Source organism: Crocodylus porosus, unplaced genomic scaffold (assembly GCF_001723895.1).
Source record: "Crocodylus porosus isolate Cpor-Errol unplaced genomic scaffold, CroPor_comp1, whole genome shotgun sequence".
NCBI lineage: Eukaryota > Metazoa > Chordata > Crocodylia > Crocodylidae > Crocodylus > Crocodylus porosus.
The window spans coordinates 240,230,931-240,249,413 of NW_017728886.1; positions in this window are offsets into that span (position 1 = coordinate 240,230,931).

The window sequence follows — 18,483 nt, forward strand, 5'->3', positions numbered from 1 at the left end:
CATTATGTGTCCTGGAATAAATAACAAGCAAGACCTGAAAAATCAAAACCATAAAATAATGGAGAGAGAGGAAGAACGTGTTTGTGCTACTGCTTCTTCTTCAGGCATCGTGTTTAGACTGTGGGGAGCAGCATGTGCCCCCCAAACCATGGTTTGGCCACCTCTGATTTATAAGAACTTAAAATTTAACACCAATAACCTCATATAAACTCAAATAACCATGAGAGCATATTTGAAAGCAGAACGCATTATTATTTGTATTGTGGCAGTGCCTAGAGACCCCAGCCAGGGGTCAGTTGTTGACCTGCCTCGCATTCTGGGCAAACCCAGTGGACTTGCAGAGGGAAAATGTAAGGATCGAATTTTACCCTAATAGAAGACATTTTTAATGCATTTTCTTTGCAGCAAATATATAGTTTTCTTCATAATCTAGGGATATCTGTTAAATACGTAATACAAGTATTTTCTTAACTCTGATGATAAGCACCATTTGTAATTGTCTGTCTGTCTCTGGGGCATGCCTCACTAATAGCATTCTTCAGTCCTCTACATTATTGCTGCCTTGTCAGATACATTAGGTTCTAGTCAATGGGATCCAAGAGGGGCTAGTTACAACTCTGTCTGAGTGCCAAATGTAAATATAAATCTCTCTAATTTTAAGTGTTTGAACTATAGATGGATCAAATGGCCTTACGGTAATTTAATACTAGGAAATTGAAACTCTTTAGAATTCTGTGTTTTATACATGGCTTTGTGCCTTTTAGAAATGTCAGAGAAACAAAGAGCAATTTTCCTGATTGAAAGTAAGTATAATGGAATTTTTCGAATGAATTAATGCTTCATAATTTGAAGAGGATTAGGAAGACATGGCAGTTAGCAATATACTTGAAAAAATTATAAAATATGTTAGCATATAAGTGCAATGGACTTTGTTAAGGGTTTTGTTGTGCTTACTGATATTCACAGCCTAAATGGAAATTAAATATAATGTATGGTTTAATACAAGTTATAAATATTATAAACTATATAAATGTTGTATAAATGTACTACAAATGCACCATAATTAGTACCACTTGTAATACTATACTTGAACCCTGAAAACAAAGGGCTTAACTGAAAACTATATTACTTCTTTTTTCCACAGTGGTGTAACTCCTCTGAAAGAAATTATGCCTAAAATTAGAGTATTATATGGGTGAATATGGCTATGAATACAAAATGTGTTATATCCTGCAATTATACCTTATGTCATACATCTCAGCACTCTTTTTATTTAATAAATATTCTTTTTGTCTTAACAATACAGCCATATTTACTTGTTTAATCTTGACGAACATCAGGCTTGCCAGTGAACTCTGAATGATGTATAATATCACTATGTAATTAGAAGATAGGTTACTCATATTTATTACCGAGCAGCTCCTATTTTAAACAATCTAAAGAACAGATTTGTAATGTATATAGATAACTTAGAAACTGTCCAAGGTGCAGAACCCAACACTGTTTCTCTTTGTAAGGTATATCTACCATTTTCTTCCATATATAAAAAAATTCAAGCAACAAAAAAAGTCTTTCAGTAACTTTGTGGGGTCAAATGTGGCTTTTTGAGGTTCTGTTCCACAACTTTAATTGAATAGTCAAACTCCCATGGACAGTAGTAGCATATTAGATTTTGTAATCAAGTATTTTAATAGTAACAGCGATGCTGGTTAACATTTATCAGTGTATATGGAAGGCAGGTAAAAATGTCCTTACGGATGAAATTCAGCTGACAGCAGATAACTCAAGCAATGGAGACTCAAAAAGGCATGCTAGGGAATAGAACCTATCTGAATCCTCCACATCGCAAACTATGAGACAGTAATGCATGCCCTCTGTGACCAGCCTTTCATTTTATTAGCTGGAACAGCTGCGGCCTTTGCCACTCTGCAATCACTGTAAAGAGGATTTTGAACCAATGTAGTCATCAAAAATGGATGCTTATCAGCCCAGCCTCAACAAACTCGAGAATATTAGGAGTTCCTGATATTACATATGGTATGCAACAGGCTGCCAGTGTGACCATTCTACCCACCAACCTTCTAATCTGCTCCACTATGTGTTGAAATGATGTAGAAAGACTTCTTCACCTGAGTGAGTTGCAAAAATGTGCTTGGGCCCATCATATCGGTGGCCTTTGTATTTGGAAATTTAATAACAGAATAAGACACTGAAATCATATACTGCCTGTCATGAGATAATTCCAGTCTAATTTATACTTAGGGAAACTCATAGGAATGCTGAGACCAGCCAATTAGTATGGTCCAAGTCATTTGATACTTGTATCAATAAACATGCCAATAACTCAATTAGATTCTGTAATGCTTGTGAGAAAAATTCATCCCAAAAATATTATGTACTCTTGAGGGCTGACATTGCAATTTGAATTCTTTGTGAAAAGCTTCATCTATTACATCATGGAGCCCTGCAATAGCAGGTGATTTTTATAGCTGTCTCCATGACAGGAAAACGTAAATATTATTTTCCAGTACTCAGTTTTCCTTAAATATTTTTGCCCGTAAGGAAGCCTGATTCAAATATCTCTAATAAAGTTAATATATGTTGCTTCCCACTACTAATCTTAAATGCATGTCTTCAAATAGCTTCCAAAAATCATTTGATACAAATCAAATCATACAACAAGGAAGCTTAGCATGGATATTTTCAGATATTAGTAAATGAAATCTAATGCTAAAGTAGAATGGTGGGCAATGTTGCAAAAGCGGCTGAAAATCCCTGCTTTTAGCCTTGTGTATAGCCCATAAATCCCCTTGAAGAGAGGAAAAATATCATGTTTCTACAGCTTTTTTATCTTAATTTCTTCTGGCTTTCTATATCTTAGAGGCTACTCTTTCTGATATCCTGGAGATCTCACACATGATAGAGCATGTGGATGTCAACAGATAACACCCAAATCTGTCCTAAGCCATTTCATAGATGCAGTGACACTGGTTTGTGAAAAAAACAATAAAAAAGTAAAGGTAGAATGCAGTCTTGAAAATGATATCTGTTTTCTGAGGCTCGAGATGGGTGTGGGTAAAAATTAGTGAAAGAATACTATGGCAGGATAGAAGGAAAGATGCTTTGTATTTCAAGTACATGCCTTCCAATAGTTTGTAGGGCAAGTAGTCTGCAGATGAAAGGTAGGACGTCTCAATCTAGTAATAAAATGAATCTTGAGTCCAGATGTAGTCAAAAGGTTGAATTTGTGGACGAGGGTGGGAGGATGAAGGTGGGTTCTAAGGAAGACCAATAATTTTTGGTTTTAAAAAATGTACTTGCAGAACTCTAAAATTGTCTTCATTATAGGCAATGATTCACATTTTAAAAGATTTGACTTAAATTCCAGCAAGATGTATAGAAACTAACAGAGCTGTTTCATGACAGGGGTGGATCCAGAAGAGGTTCACCAGGGGAGACGCCTTTTTGGATCTGGTCCTGACCACGGGTGATGACCTGGTGAGGGGTCTGCGGGTGCTCGACCACCTGGGTGACAACGATCATTGCCTGCTGGAATTCATCATCCAGGACAAGGTGGCAAAGGCCTGCAGCAAGGCAGAAGCACTGGACTTCAGGAGGGTGGATTTCAATGAGGTAAGGAGAATAGTCGGGGAGGCACTGAGGTCCCGGAAGGGAGGGGAGTCGGGTGTCCAGGAAGAGTGGTTGTTTCTTAAGGAGCCGATCCTCCAAGCCCAAGGGGAAGTCATTCCAACATGGATCAAAGGGGACAAGAGGGCGCAAAAGCCCCCATGGCTCACCAAAAGCATATAGGAACATCTCCTAGCTAAAAAGGAGGCGTACACCCAATGGAAGGGAAAGGCCATCTCCAGGGAGGACTATACCCTGGTTGCTCGGGGCTGTAGGGGGGCAGTCAGGAAGGCCAAGGTGGAGATGGAACTGGGACTAGCTACCCAGATCAAGGACAACAAGAAGTCCTTTTTTTAAATACATAGGGGGCAAAAGGAAGGTACTGAGTAATGTGGGGCCTCTGCAGGACATGCTAGGAAATCTGGTCACTGCACCAGACAGCAAAGCTAACCTATTTAACAATTGCTTCGCCTCCATTGTTCTGAGCAGGAACCAGGTCACCCCCCACACCGGGACCCCTGTAGGTCCCTGGGGAGGCACACCCAGGCCCGGGGTCAGCGAGGAGCTAGTCAGGGAACTTCTGGATGGAGTGGATGTATTTGAAGCAGCAGGTCTGGACAATCGCCACCCCAGAACACTGAGGGAATTAGCAGAGGTCATTGTAGGACCCCTGGCACGGCTTTACGAGCACTCATGGTGCTCTGGCATGGTGCCAGAGGACTGCAAGAGGGTCAATGCGGTTCCCATTTTCAAAAAAGGGAGGAAGGAGGACCCAGGAAACTATAGGCCAATCAGTCTTATCTCGGTCCTGGGTAAGCTTTTTGAGAGAGTTATCCTGACGCATGTCCACAAGGGGCCAGAAGGGGAGATCATGCTTAGGGGCAACTAACATGTGTTCGTTAGAGGCAGGTCCTGTCAGACCAACCTGGTGGCCTTCTACGACCAGGTCGCCAAATCCTTAGATGCAGGTATAGCAGTGGACGTAGTCTTTCTGGACTTTAGGAAAGCCTTCAACACTGTCTCTCACCCCATTCTCGTTAAAAAACTAGAAGACTGTGGCATCGATACCTACACAGTCAAATGGGTCACTAGTTGGCTCAAGCGCCACACCCAGAGAGTGGTAGTGGATGGGTCATTTTTGACCTGGAGGGATGTGGGGAGTGGGGTTTCACAGGGCTCATTTCTCAGGCCCGCACTGTTCAACATCTTCAGCAGTGTCTTGGATGGGGGTGTAAAAAGCACCCTGTTCAAATTCGCAGATGACACAAAGATGTGGGGAGAAGTGGGCATGCTAGAAGGGAGGAATAGGCTGCAATCGGACCTAGTCAGGTTACAGGGGTGGGCGGATGAGAACAGGATGGGATTCAACACTAACAAGTGCAAGGTACTGCACCTGGGGAGGAAGAACCAGCAGCATACCTATAGGGTGGGGAAATCCCTTCTTGACAGTGCAGAGGCAGAAAAGGATCTTGGAGTCATTATTGATGCCAAAATGATCATGGGCCAGCAGTGTGGGGATGCAGTCAGGAAGGCCAACCTTACCTTGTCGTGTATCCACAGATGCATCTCGAATAAGTCCAAGGAGGTGATCTGCCCCCTCTATGCAACACTGGTCAGGCCACAGTAGGAGTACTGCATCCAGTTCTGGGCACCGCACTTCAGGTGAGATGTTGACAACATGGAGATGATCCAGAGGAGGGCTACTTGCGTGATCAGGAGTCAGCAGGGCAGGCCCAACGAGGAGAGGTTACGGGACCTGAACATGTTCAGCCTCCACAAAAGAAGGCTGAGGGGAAACCTAGTGGCTGTTTACAAACTGGTCAGGGGGGAGCAGCAGGCATTGGGGGAGTCCCTGTTCCCCCGAGCATTACCAGGGGTGACAAGAAATAATGGTCACAAGCTGGCAGAGGGTAGATGTAGGCTAGATATCAGGAGATACTACTTCACAGTCAGGATGGCTTCTATATGAAACCAGCTTCCAAGAGAAGTGGTGCTGGCTTCTACCCTGAGGGTTTTTAAAAGGAGGCTAGATGAACACCTTGCTGGGGTCATTTGACCCCAGTACTCTTTCCTTCCATGGCAGAAAGTCAGACTTGGTGATCTGCTCAGGTCCCTTCTGACCCTACCAACTATAAAACAAAATCCTGGTTCTGCCCACTTCTCATGATGTCTCATACTGGAAATATGATCCACATTTTAAAATGTTGGAACAGCCTACAAAAAGATGCAGTGGATGCTCTATCACTTAAAGTCTTTAAAGAAAAACTGGTTGTTCTAGTTTACGAGTTCTGGGGCCTGATTTAAAAATTACTAATGGATATACTGTGGTTTAAACTATTACAGGTCAGATTAGATTATCATTAAATTCCCTGCTCCTCTTCAACAAGTCTATGAATCTCCCTTTATTTTTTTCTACCCAGATTCTATGTCTTGGTATATTTTTTGTAGGACTGTAGTAGGGGCCAAGGCAATCCCCATACTTACCAAGAGAAGGGGAGTCAGCACACTCCTTAGGTGGCAGAATCCTGGTTGGGCCTGCAGGGAAACAGCGAGGCACCACCAGACAAGCTGCTGGAGCACAGCTGACTCCCCACAGGCTCCAGTCCTAGACTGGGGTAAGAACCCAAGCCCCACTTGGGCACATGTTGCAGCCTGGAGGGAAGGCAGGTGGCTAGCACAAGAAGCACCACCTAGAGCGCAAAGACAGCAGGTGCAAGGGATAATGGGTCCATCTGAGGATCTCAGCACCTGTCAGTGGGTGGCAGGGCACATGGGAGTAAGCTGGGGTCTGGATTGGCTCAGACCAACCTGGAACCCCTTACAAAAGGACCTACCAACCTCATGAGTGGGGAACACTAGCGCAGGCAAATCTGTCTTGTTACATTCCCCCTTGGAGGCAGAAGTTCTATGGGCAAGGTCCTGGTTCAACTTGGCTCTCTGGATAGACTTCTGACCGGCATTCTACCGTAGAAGGTCAGGTACCTTAAGGGGCTACTCCGGGGTTCCTGACACCCCTAGCTGCACCTCACCAATGGGGCTCAGCCCAGGATGGACCAGCCCACTTGCACTGAACTCATGTACAGGGCACACACTGAAGAGCTCTGGCTTACTGAGGGAAGATGGCCAAGATACATTGCCAAGCCAAGTAAAAGCCTTAAGTGGGCTTGGACATTGCTATTAAGTTAGATTAGCTAATTTATTTCCTTATACAGGCCATGAACCACTGACCCAGAATGGGAGCAGGGCCCTGAAGTCTTAGCCGAGAGACCCTGACTCCAGAGAACATAGTGTTTTTGCCGTCATGGATTACCCAGCCTAAAACAGTGAGTTCAGACATCCAGGACAGCCAGATGTTTACACCAAGCATCAATAGAAACCCTGAGTGGAAAGGGGTGGGGTATAGGGGAGGAGGAATCCCACGGAAGATCTGACCCACGCCGGTCTCAGGTGTGTCCGTATCCAATCAGGTACCACCTCCTGATACCTTTCTTATGGTTACACCAAGTCATGGCAGATGAGATTTGAGAACAATAGAGTGAGACATCCTCTGAGTGTGTGGCACACAGTCCCCATCCCAGTGTAGCTGCTTGGCTTGAGTCCCTCTACAAAGGCCTAGCACAAAGGGGCATTTAATCTAACTGATCCAGAAATATAAACAAATATTTCATAGATTTCATAGACATTCAGGATGGAAAGGACCCCGAAGGATCATCGAGTCCAGCCCCCTGCCCAGGGCAGGAAGTCAGCAGGGATCATAGGATCCCAGCAAGATAAACATCCAAATGCATCTTGGAGGCGTTCAAAGTGGGTGCTTGAATGACCTCCGGCAGCAGACTATTCCAAACCTTGGGGCCTCTGACAGTAAAGAAATTCTTCCTTATGTCCAATCTGAAATGGTAGCAGAGGAGTTTGTGTCCGTTCCATCTTATCATCTCTTGGGGCTCTCTGGTGAACAGACATTCCCCTAGATCCTGGTGAACACCCCTAATAAACTTATAGGTGGCCACCAGATCGCCCCTGAGCCTGTGCTTTTCCAGGCTGAAGAGTCCCATGGCTCTCAGCTTCTCATCATAAGGTCTCTGATCATGTGCATGGCTCTCCTCTGCACTCTCTCAAGCTTCTCCACATCCTTTTTGAATTGTTGAGCCCAAAACTGGATGCAGTACTCCAGCTGCAGCCTCAGTGACGGAATAAGGCTGACCCAGATACTGATGAGGACAAACTTTGACTACCTATCTTCCTCTTTAAACTGGTATCTCTTTGGAAAAACAAATTCTTCCATGCTGGTACTTTAGACAATTATGGTAGTAGCCCCTCTGTTGTGTTATTGTAGTACTGTTATGTTCCCAAGACATATTTCCAGTTTGGATTATTATGCATTATTTCTTTCCTTGAAGAGAAAAAAAAAAGAGGAACACACAATCTAAAGTGTATAGTATGCAACAGATGAAAAATACAAGTAGAGGGAAAAGGAGGGTAATATATAAGTAAATTGTTTAAGGTGATGATTAGATATGATTTGACAGTACAGTTGCTTTTTAATTAAATAGAGGCAAAATAGAAAACTTTTTAACTAAGCCAAGTAAATGAGAACATGATGACAGATATATTGGTTGTTGACAAGTGGTAGGTAAGTACATTAAAGGGAAACAATTTAACAATTTATGCAGTGTTATAAACAAAATATGTCAATTTACAGAATGAACCTGAGTATTGCAAACAATTTGATGGTTTATGCTCAATGTGCAGCTACAGTCAAAAAGAGATATTAGGTTGCAAAAAAGAGCAGGATGAAGAATAATTCATAAAAGGTAACACCATTTTAGAAGTCTTTGGTGGATACTCATTTAGAACACTGAATGCAATGTTCTGCAGATCACTGCAGGTTTCTCCATCACCAAGAAAAAATTGGAGAAGTAGGAAGGAAACAGAGGTTAGGGAAGAGTGCTGATAATCATGAGGAACAGGGGAAAAAAAATCATTTGGAGAGAAATTCAAAAGATTGAGATTGTTTACCTTAGAAAGGAGGCAAATAAGGGGTGTATGATTATATAGATATAAATTTAGATATACAGTGTGTGCGTATATATATATTTATACTCTGTGTGTGTGTGTATATATGTGTGTATATGTATATATAGATACACATACTGTATATCTATATATGTGTGTGTATATCTAGTGTATATACGTGTGAAACAACTTCTTTTGGCCTACCATTTTTACCATTCCTTACACACACACACACACACACACACACACACACACACACACACTATATATACACACACACACATATATAGTTACACACACACACATATATACAGTGTATATTTATAGATACACTGTATGTTTGTGTGTGTGTATACAGTGTATGTGTGTGTGTGTATGTGTAAGGAATGGTAAAAATGGTAGGTCAAAAGAAGTTGTTCTTTCTCAGAAGAAAACAACAGAAATGACCAATTTCATGGAACACTAATTTTTGTCAGAAACTTAAAGTCAAAAACTTTGTCTTAAAAACTGAAGATTTTTGAGGTCCAGGTTTTGTAAAGTCAGGTTTACCATTAAGAAAACGACATACTTTCAGCAGAAAATATTGTTTTTCCAAAAAGCCAGTTTTCTATTGAAATACCAGTTTCACAGATAATTTAGTTATTCATGATTTTGATCTATAAACTCCTAAGAAATTAGAACCAATGAGAGCTCCATCAGTTTAAAAAGGAGGGATACTAGCAACCTTTTCTATGTAAAGTCTTTCCCAGTTGGGAATTCACTACCTTCTAAATATTTAAACCAAACAAGATGAAGTGGGGGGGGCTTGTTTTTTGTTTTGGTTTTTTTTACAAAGAAGGCACATCTACATGAGTTGCTTTACTGTGCATTACATTATGGCTAGAAAATGGTATTTAGAGGTTTACTTTTGGGAAATAGCTTGTAGGTAAGTAGATATTGCATTACAAAAATGGTCCAGGGGAATGACAAGGGTTAACTGATTTCTAAAAGCCTATTTGTGACAAAGTTTCCTTCAAGGTGCATTGTGTCTGAAGCCAGCAGACACACAGGCTGGGAAACTGAAGACATGTACCACACTGTTCCATAACATGAACAGTGTACTCAAATAGAAAGAAGGAACTCTGCAGCATTGGCACCAGGTCACAGTGCCCAACTGCAGAACCCTTGGGATTTGCAGCTTTGGTGTGTAGCAGAGAGCCTGGGGTTTTTTGTTCCTTAAGAGGAGAAGCAACCTAGCCAGGGAGCGCTGCAGGGCAGACAGGGTACCACAGCTGTAGGTTACTGGGGAAACAGGCTACTGGGCAATCAGCAGGCACCTGCAGACAGTTAATTGACCAGAGGTAGACAGGGCCCTGGGTGCATATAAACCTGGGGCTTGGGCTTGCAAGCCAGGCTAGCTCTGCTTGCTGTAGGGTTAGGAGCACATGCCCAGGAGAAGCACCCAGGGACACTAGTTTGATCACTTTGCTACCTATAGGAATGCTGAGGCTTAGGGAACTCACAAGGAGCCTATGTTGGAAGTTACACCAGCACAAGGGGAGAAAGAAGGTTTGTCCTCTTAAAGGGGCAGAGGGCTGCTTCCATTGTTGTTATTTATGTTATAGCCCAGGGGCTTATGACTTAAGTTACTGCTCCTACTGTTGGTTTGGGATTAGACTGGAAGGGGAGGTATGGGGGCTTCATTAGTGCCTACTGCCATTTGACTGAATTAGTGCCAATTAGTAAATTAGTGCCCATTCTGGCACTAAATCAGGCCAGTGCTGAATTAGTGCCAATTAGTGCCACTTGACTGAAGCTAGTTCCTCACAGTTGGGGCAAGCTCAAGGCTCAAGCAGTTATTGAGCCCAGAGCAGGCAGAGTGAGAAGGTGGGAATTCAATGGCAAGGTTCTTATAAAATATAGTACTTCACAGGATTCTGTCTCTCTTTTCATCCTTGTATCAGCAGAGTCCACAACCAGAAAACAAGTATTTCAAAATACAGGTTTTGATGTAGCTGAAATATCATGAAAAAACCTACTGAGATTTTGATGCTCTAAAGTCTACATTCTAATTGGAGATGTGTCCTTGAACCCAAAACATGAACTCAACTCTTAAACCTAATTTGGAAGCAAATACCATCAATAAGATAGTATATAGTGCAGTGTCCAAGCACAGAGGCTTCAATTCCACAATAATAAAAGCCAGTTTTACATAGTGCTAATATAAGAGCAGCACCCATGGAAATATGTTAAATAGGATAATAGGATCATAGAAAAGTATGGATGGAAGGGACCTCATGAGGTCATCTAGTTCAGCCACCTGCTCAAGGAGAGATCATCCCTGACTAAGCTATTGTTGCCAAGTGTCTGTTGAACCTGCTCTTGAAAATTTTCAGGGATTGAGATTCTACAACTTTTCTAGGTAGTCTGTTCCAATGCTTGTCCACCCTCATAGGCAGAAAGTTCCTCCTCATTTCCAACCTATATTTCCTTTGCTGCAGCTTGAGGCCGCAGTCCTGTCTCCTATGTCCACAAAGAAGTGTTTGTTTCCATCCTCTCCATAATCACCCTTCAGGTATTTGAAGATCATTATCAAATCCTTCTTTAGTCTTCTCATCTCTGGAAATAAGTAGTTCTTTCAGCCTGTCCTCATAAGTCCTATCTTTATGATCCTTAATAATTTTTGTGAGTTTCTGTATTTTCTTAGTTTCTTAATGAGAATATCATAAGAAAGTATCAAAAGCCTTGCTAAATTCAAGCTATATCACATCTTCTACTCTTTCAAATCGGCCCACATCCTTCTTGAAGTGTAGGGCCTAAAACTGGACACAGTACTCCACATGAGGCCTCACCAGTGTTGAATAGAGTGGAAGAATTTCTTCCCTTGATTTGCAAGTGACACTGCTGGTGGTACAACACAGTATGCAGTTGACTTTATTTTGCAATAAAAGCAAATCATTGGGCCCATATTCAGCTTATGGTTTACTGCAACCCCCAAGCCCATCTCTGCTGTACTGCAGTCTAGCCAATCATTCCTGAGTCTATATTTGTGCATTCCATCCCAAGTGTAGGACTCTGCATATGTCTTTGTTGAATCTCAACTGATTTATTGTGGAACATTTCTCCAGTCTATCCAAGGTTTTTTTGGATCCAAGCCGTACCCTCCAGAGTGCCTGCAACTCCACCCAGCATGGCATTGTCTGCAAATTTGCTAAGCATTCACTCAACATCCAAATCATTAATAAAGATGTTAAATAACACCAGACCTAGGACAGACCCCCACCCGATAGGACCTTCTCCTAATGAAACATTAAGCCATTCATGATTACTGAGTAAGATTAGGGACCTACTTAAATTGTGGCTAGACAAAGTGTTTTTTGCAGCCTTCTCATGACACACAGAGCTAATTTCATGGCCATTTCCTGGCAGATCTGCCCCTCAATGCTGATTAGTGGAAAAGCCCAGGTAGGAGGACAATGGGACAGCCACCACTTTGATTGCTGGATGCCCTCTGTGTGGCCCCACCCCCAGCCTTGATTGTCAAAGAGGCCCCAGGTGACAGGAAAGATGAGGGGGTGGTCTCTGTGCCACCGTGCCAGTTGGTATCTTCCCCTCCCACTGGGGAGCATGCATTTTATTTTTAAGGTTTTTTTGTTGATTTTACAGATTTTGTGGACAATCCTGGATTTCACGGTTTCCATTAAATCTGTAAAACCATGATTTAAGTAGGTCCCTAAGTATGATGATACAACACAACCACCTTACAGTATTTTGGCTAGTCTGTATTTTCTTAGTTTCTTAATGAGAATATCATAAGAAAGTATCAAAAGCCTTGCTAAATTCAAGCTATATCACATCCTCTACTCTCCTATCACAGTGCCTGTCACCTTCTCATAGAAGGAACTCAGGTTGGTCAGGCATGACTTGCTCTCAGTGAATCCAGACTGGCTGTTCCTGATCACCTTACTCTCCCCTAAGTGCTTCACAACAGATTCTTTGAGAACCTGGTCCATGATATTTCCAGGTATAGAGGTCAGGCTGACTGGTCTGTAATTCCCTGGACCCTCCTTCTTCCCTTTCATAAAGATGGGAACTATATTTGTTTTTTTCCAATCATCCAGGACCTCACCAAACCTCTACAATTTCTCAAAGAGGATATAATGTCTCTGAAATTACCTCAGCCAATTATTTCAGTACCCTAGGGTATACCCCATCCAGCCCTGCCAAACTGAAAACGTCTAGCTTCTCTAAGTAATCCTTAACCTGCTCTGCCATTATTCTAGCTGTTATTTTCCTTCCCTATGTTTGCTGCTTAAGACACTTGTCATGTGGTAGTTGCTACTACATATGAAGCCTGAAGTAAAAAAAGGCATTAAATAATTCAGCCTTCAATACGGGTCTTTGTAACTAGGTTGCCTTCTGAATTCTGTAAGGATCTTTTATTTCTTTGTCTCCCCATGGACCTCCGCCTTGATAGAATGAAGACGCTTGCATGTACCAATGACCCTAAGAGCAACACCATCTGGAATCCAGTACTCCTGGTACGGCAACCTATGGCGGTAAGGTCAAAGGTGAGGTATCAGACAAAGAGCAATACAGCATAACAAAAAGACCTCAGTGGTGGAGCAGGCAGCACATGAAAGGCAGATGAAGGTTGCAATGGAAGAATAATCCCAGTCATCTTGGATCTCCTTGCCACGGGACACAGGTTTTCTCCTCTGCCAAGATCTGTGTGGTTGCCAGCATGCAACAGCTTCTCACATAAAACGAGTCACAAACAGGCTTCTCCCACTGGACCCAACATCTACCACAATAACCAATCACCAATATCTATAACTTCTAAAAAATCCTGTGGCGATGGATGAGTGATGACGGAGATGGACAAAGTGATCATTAGGAATCCCTAATCAGATCCACATGTATGTGGTGGTCATATGTTGTTCCTTCACCTTTGGAATGTGACAAGAGTGTGATTCAGCAGCTGTGATTGCAACTGAGCTGTACTTTTTAGGATCCGCTCTGCTCACCCTGCATGGGGAGGAGGCTAGAAAAGGTGCCCCAAACATACGCTGCCCCACCTTATCTTACTTAACTGGATAGCTGCTTCCAGGGAAATCATTCAAATTGCAGGTGAAACACAAAAATGTTCTTTGCATCCTGGAATGTATGGACCCTACTAAATGAGCCAAACAGCGACACACTTGAATGTAGAACAGCTATTGTCACCCAAGAACTCTCACAGTACAACATCAATATCGCTGTTCTCAGCAAGACCTGATGTGTTGATAAAGGCCATCTGAGGGAGGAGGGGGGTGGCTACACATTCTTCTGAAAAGGGAAACCTGCAAACAACAGGAGAATACATGGCATTGGTTTCATCATTAAGAACCACATTGTCAACCAAATGGCTGAATTCCCTCTTTGCATTAACAAGCACTTCATGACTCTACATCTCCAACTGACCAACATTTCAACTGCTACCGTCATCACTGCATATGCCCCAACACTCATGCTAAGAAAGAACAGAAAGAATAGTTTTATGTTGACCCTGATGAAATCCTAGCTATAATCCAGAAACAGGATGAGATCATCCTCCTTAGAGACTTCAATGCGAGAGTTGGCTAAGTCTTTAACATATGATGGGGCACTATGGGGCAGGAAGGAACAGGCAAGGCCAATTCCAATGACATGCTTTTACTTAGTAAATGTGCAGAGCATGACCTTGTCATTACTTCAGACACTATGGCAACACCCCCAGTCAGAACAATGGCACCTCCTCAACTATGCCATCGTAAGAGTGCATGATCTAAAATATGTCCATATTACGAACGTAAATGAGAAGAGTCAATGACTGCTGGACCATCCATTGTTTGGTGAGATGAATCATGTTCATCAGGGTTGCATTGAAATGCCAAAAGCAACCCAAATCAGTCTAAAGACAATACATCAAATGTCTTCAGACACCTAGACCACCACAAAGCCCTCCAAACATATCTCAGCAAGAAACTCACCAATTTTAGGATTGAAAAAAATAACACTTGCCTTGAGAGAAATTGGCAAGCTATAAAGGAGACCACTCATAAGGCTTACATGGAATCAATTGGTTTTATCACCTGATGTCATCAGGACTGACAAAAACAATGCTGAAATTAAAGCCCTTCTCAATCAGAACAGAAAAGCTTTCTGTGACAGAAAAACCATCCTACATCTCATCAGAATCATGGATCTTTTGTCAACTTAAAGGTGAAGCCCAGAGGAAGTTTTGAGAAATCAAAAACAAATGGTGAGAAGAAAAGGTGAAAGAAATCCAACAGTATGTTGACAAGCATGACATGCAGAGGTTCTTCAGTGCAATCCTGGCTATGTATGGACCTAGCTTTTGCAGACTCACCCCACTTAGATCTCAAGGTGGCAGTGCAGTTCTCAAAGACGTGTCCATAAAAAAACATTGGAAGGAACACTACCAAACATTGGAAGGAACACTACCAAAAACTCCTAAACCAAGAATCAACAGTGACTGATGAAACCATCAAAGCCATGCCTCGGCATCCAGTAAGGAAACCACTTGCCAGTCAACCAGGTGACTCTGAAGAAGTCCACCAGGTGATAAGACAGATGAATAACAATGAAGCATCTGGTTCTGATGGCAGTAACCTGAAGTCTTCAAAGTTGGTGTGGAAGCTATGACCAACAAGATCCACACACTGTTTCTCAAAATCTGGAACACTGACAAAATTCCTATTGACCTAAGGAATACCAATATTGTCATCATTTTTTTAAAAAGGAGCTAAGTCTGACTGGAAACTATTAAGGTTTCACCCTCCTCTCCATCACTGGGAAGATCCTTGCTCAAGTTCTGCTGAACCAACTGTTCCCTCTTGCCAAGGAAATCCTTCCCAAGTCTCAATGTGACCCTTTATCACTTTGACCAAAACCACCAAAGCTTTTCAATCTTTCCCACCTCCATGCCAAAACCAATGTTACCTTGGCCTCGATTGTGCAACTCAGTAGTCCTATGATTGTGCTGTCATTGTGAGTATGGAGGAGGACCTACAAATAGCACTGAACTGCTTCTTTCAGTCATACCAGTGCCTGGGACTGACCTTTAACATTGCGTTAAGATAGAGGCGCTTCACCAGCCTGCTCTGGGCCAATTGACTTCCCCGGCAAAAAAGTTCATTGATAGACAGGAGTGGGAGAATGTTGAATACTTTGAGTACTTAAGATTATCCGTCTCTCAAGGAAGGCCCATGTCAGTGACATGATCCAGTACAGGATCCAACTTTCCAGCTCTGCTTTCAGAAGAGCCCCCAGTTTGAGACCAGCTCTTGGTAGAGACACATGAGTGAAAGCCTGTCGTGCCCTCAAGAACAAAAGACCTTTGGCAGACCCTAACCCCACAGTGTGAAGCCAGGACGTAAGTGGGGACTGCAGCAGGTAGGCAGCAGCAGCAGTAGGCAACAGCTGAGCAGCACCGAGGAAGGTCATGCTCCTCCAGCTCCCACTTAGCCCAGCCCCCCAGGAAGCTGCGTGACCAGAGTGCACAAACAGGCACACTCTGGCCCCAGTGTGAGAGCTAGTGCAGAAGTTTGGGGGCAGGGGGTACTTACCAGCTCCCTTCTCTGATGGGACAACTCAGAGGCTGGTAACCAGTCCTGCAAGCAGCAGTGTGGTGGTTTGCATACCTGCTTGAGCCTCATGATCTCATGAAACTCTGTAGAAGCCCATGAGATTTAAAAGCTTTAAAGGTCCCAACTGAAGAAAAACTTCAGTTTGGGACCGGCTCTTGGTGGAGATATACGAGTGAAAGCCTGTTGCACACCTGAGAGTGGAAGATCCCTGGCAGGCCCTAACACCCCAGCACAGAGCCAGGAAGTAAGTAGGGACTGCAGCGGGTAGGCAGCAGTGGGCAGCAGCTGAGTGGAGTTGAGGAAGGCCATGCTCCCTACCTCCCAGCTCCTACTTAGCCCTGTCCCCAGGGATTTGTGCAAACAGCGCATGCAAACAGGCATGCTGTGGGCCCAGTACATGAGTAAGCATGGGAGTTTGTGCAGAAGGATATATGAAAACGCATGGGAACCCCACGCATAAGGCCCACAAACCCAGGTATTCTACAGTAGCTGAGACTACTCCATAAAATTGTGGGGAGGTGTTGTACCCCAAAGACTCCTGCCTCTCCCCCTGTTGAGCCTCTGTCCTCACATCCTGGAGGCCTCCACTCAAATGGAGCCTATGGCTTCAGGTTGTGGGGACTGCCTAGCGTGACTGCCAGGGACTGGGAACAGGAGCAAGGGTACCCCTGTTTGTGGGGTATACTCCCTAGTGAGATCTCTGGAGTGCCAGGTGAGGGAGCTCCAGGGAGAGATGAGCAGGCTTCACATCGTGAAGGCCCAAGAGTAGGACATCAGTGCTTACTATCAGGACCTTCACCAGAAGAACATAGAGGGAAGTGCACACAAGTCCATCAGCAGGAAGAAGGACAATGATGGGATCAACCTCTAGTCACATACAGGAACAGCCTAGAAGACAGTCATCTCTGACCCTAAGGCATGGAGCACCAGGGTTAGTCGTCCCCTGGAACTGTGCAACAGGTTTGTGCTTCTCACAGTACCAGCAGTCATCAGTGGAAGTACTGGCTCTGGAGGAAGGTAGGCAACAGCCCCTCAAAGAAAAGACACAAGGTGATCACGATGGGCAACTCCTGTCTGAGTGGGACTGAGGGAGTGATCTGCCACTCTGACCCCCTAACTCATGAAGTCTGCTGCTTCCTAGGGTCTTGCATGCAGGATGTGGCTTAAAGGTTCCCAAAACTTGTCTGGTCCTCCGACCACTACCCCATGCTTCTCATCCACATGGGCACTACTGAAATGGCCAGGAACAATGCTGGCCAGGTCATGAGAGACTAAAGGACTCAGGGGATAGGGCTCCAGGGGTTGGGGGCACAGGTAGTTTTCTCCTTAGTCCTCCCAGTTGTAAGTCATCGATACAAGAGGGATAGATGTATAGAGAAAGTAAACAGACTATTCCAGTGATGGTGCTACCATGAGGGCTTTGGCTTCTTCAACCATGGGATGCACCTCAGGGACTGCAGCCTGTTAGGAAGAAATGGCATCCACTTTATGCCAAAGGGAAAAAAAAATGTTTTTCTCAGTTAGAATGGCAGACCTCCTGGATAGGGCTTTAAACTGAGATCGTTGGGGGATGGGCCATCAAGTACTAGCACAAGCCTGAGAAATGGCAACCTTGAAACCAGCATACCAGGGTTCAATACAAAAGATTCTCCAACACCTGCCAACACACATGTTATCACACAGCTCACCGGGAAGCTTAGGACCGCCAATGGCAGGCTTAATTGCCTGTACACTAATGCCAGAAGCAAGGGAAACAAGCAGAAGGAATTGGACCTCCTGCTAACCAACAACCAATATAATCTCATAGGGATTACAGAGACTTGGTGGGATTCCACTTATGACTGGACCACAGGCATAGGGGGTTACACCCCGTATAGGAGGGATCTTGTTGGAAGAAGGGTGGAGAAGTTGCTGTCTACGTAAAGGAAGATTATACCTCCCTTGAAGTGAAGATTGGAAACAAGGGCAATTTGAGACCCTCTGAGTCAAGATACAGGCAGAGCATGGGGAAGGGGCTCATTTACAACCCATGGGGAATGGACTCATTTAAAACCCTTTACTTCATCTGTGGGAGTGATCATCCTCAATTGTGACGCATCAACAATGATGATTGTTTCTTTTGTTTACCTCATATTTTGATGTACTTGCAGGATCCCTTTTTATTGCTTTTTATGTGACTTACCAGTTGTATCTGAAATCACGTCTTGGCCATCCTAATCTTTTTCCTTGCCCA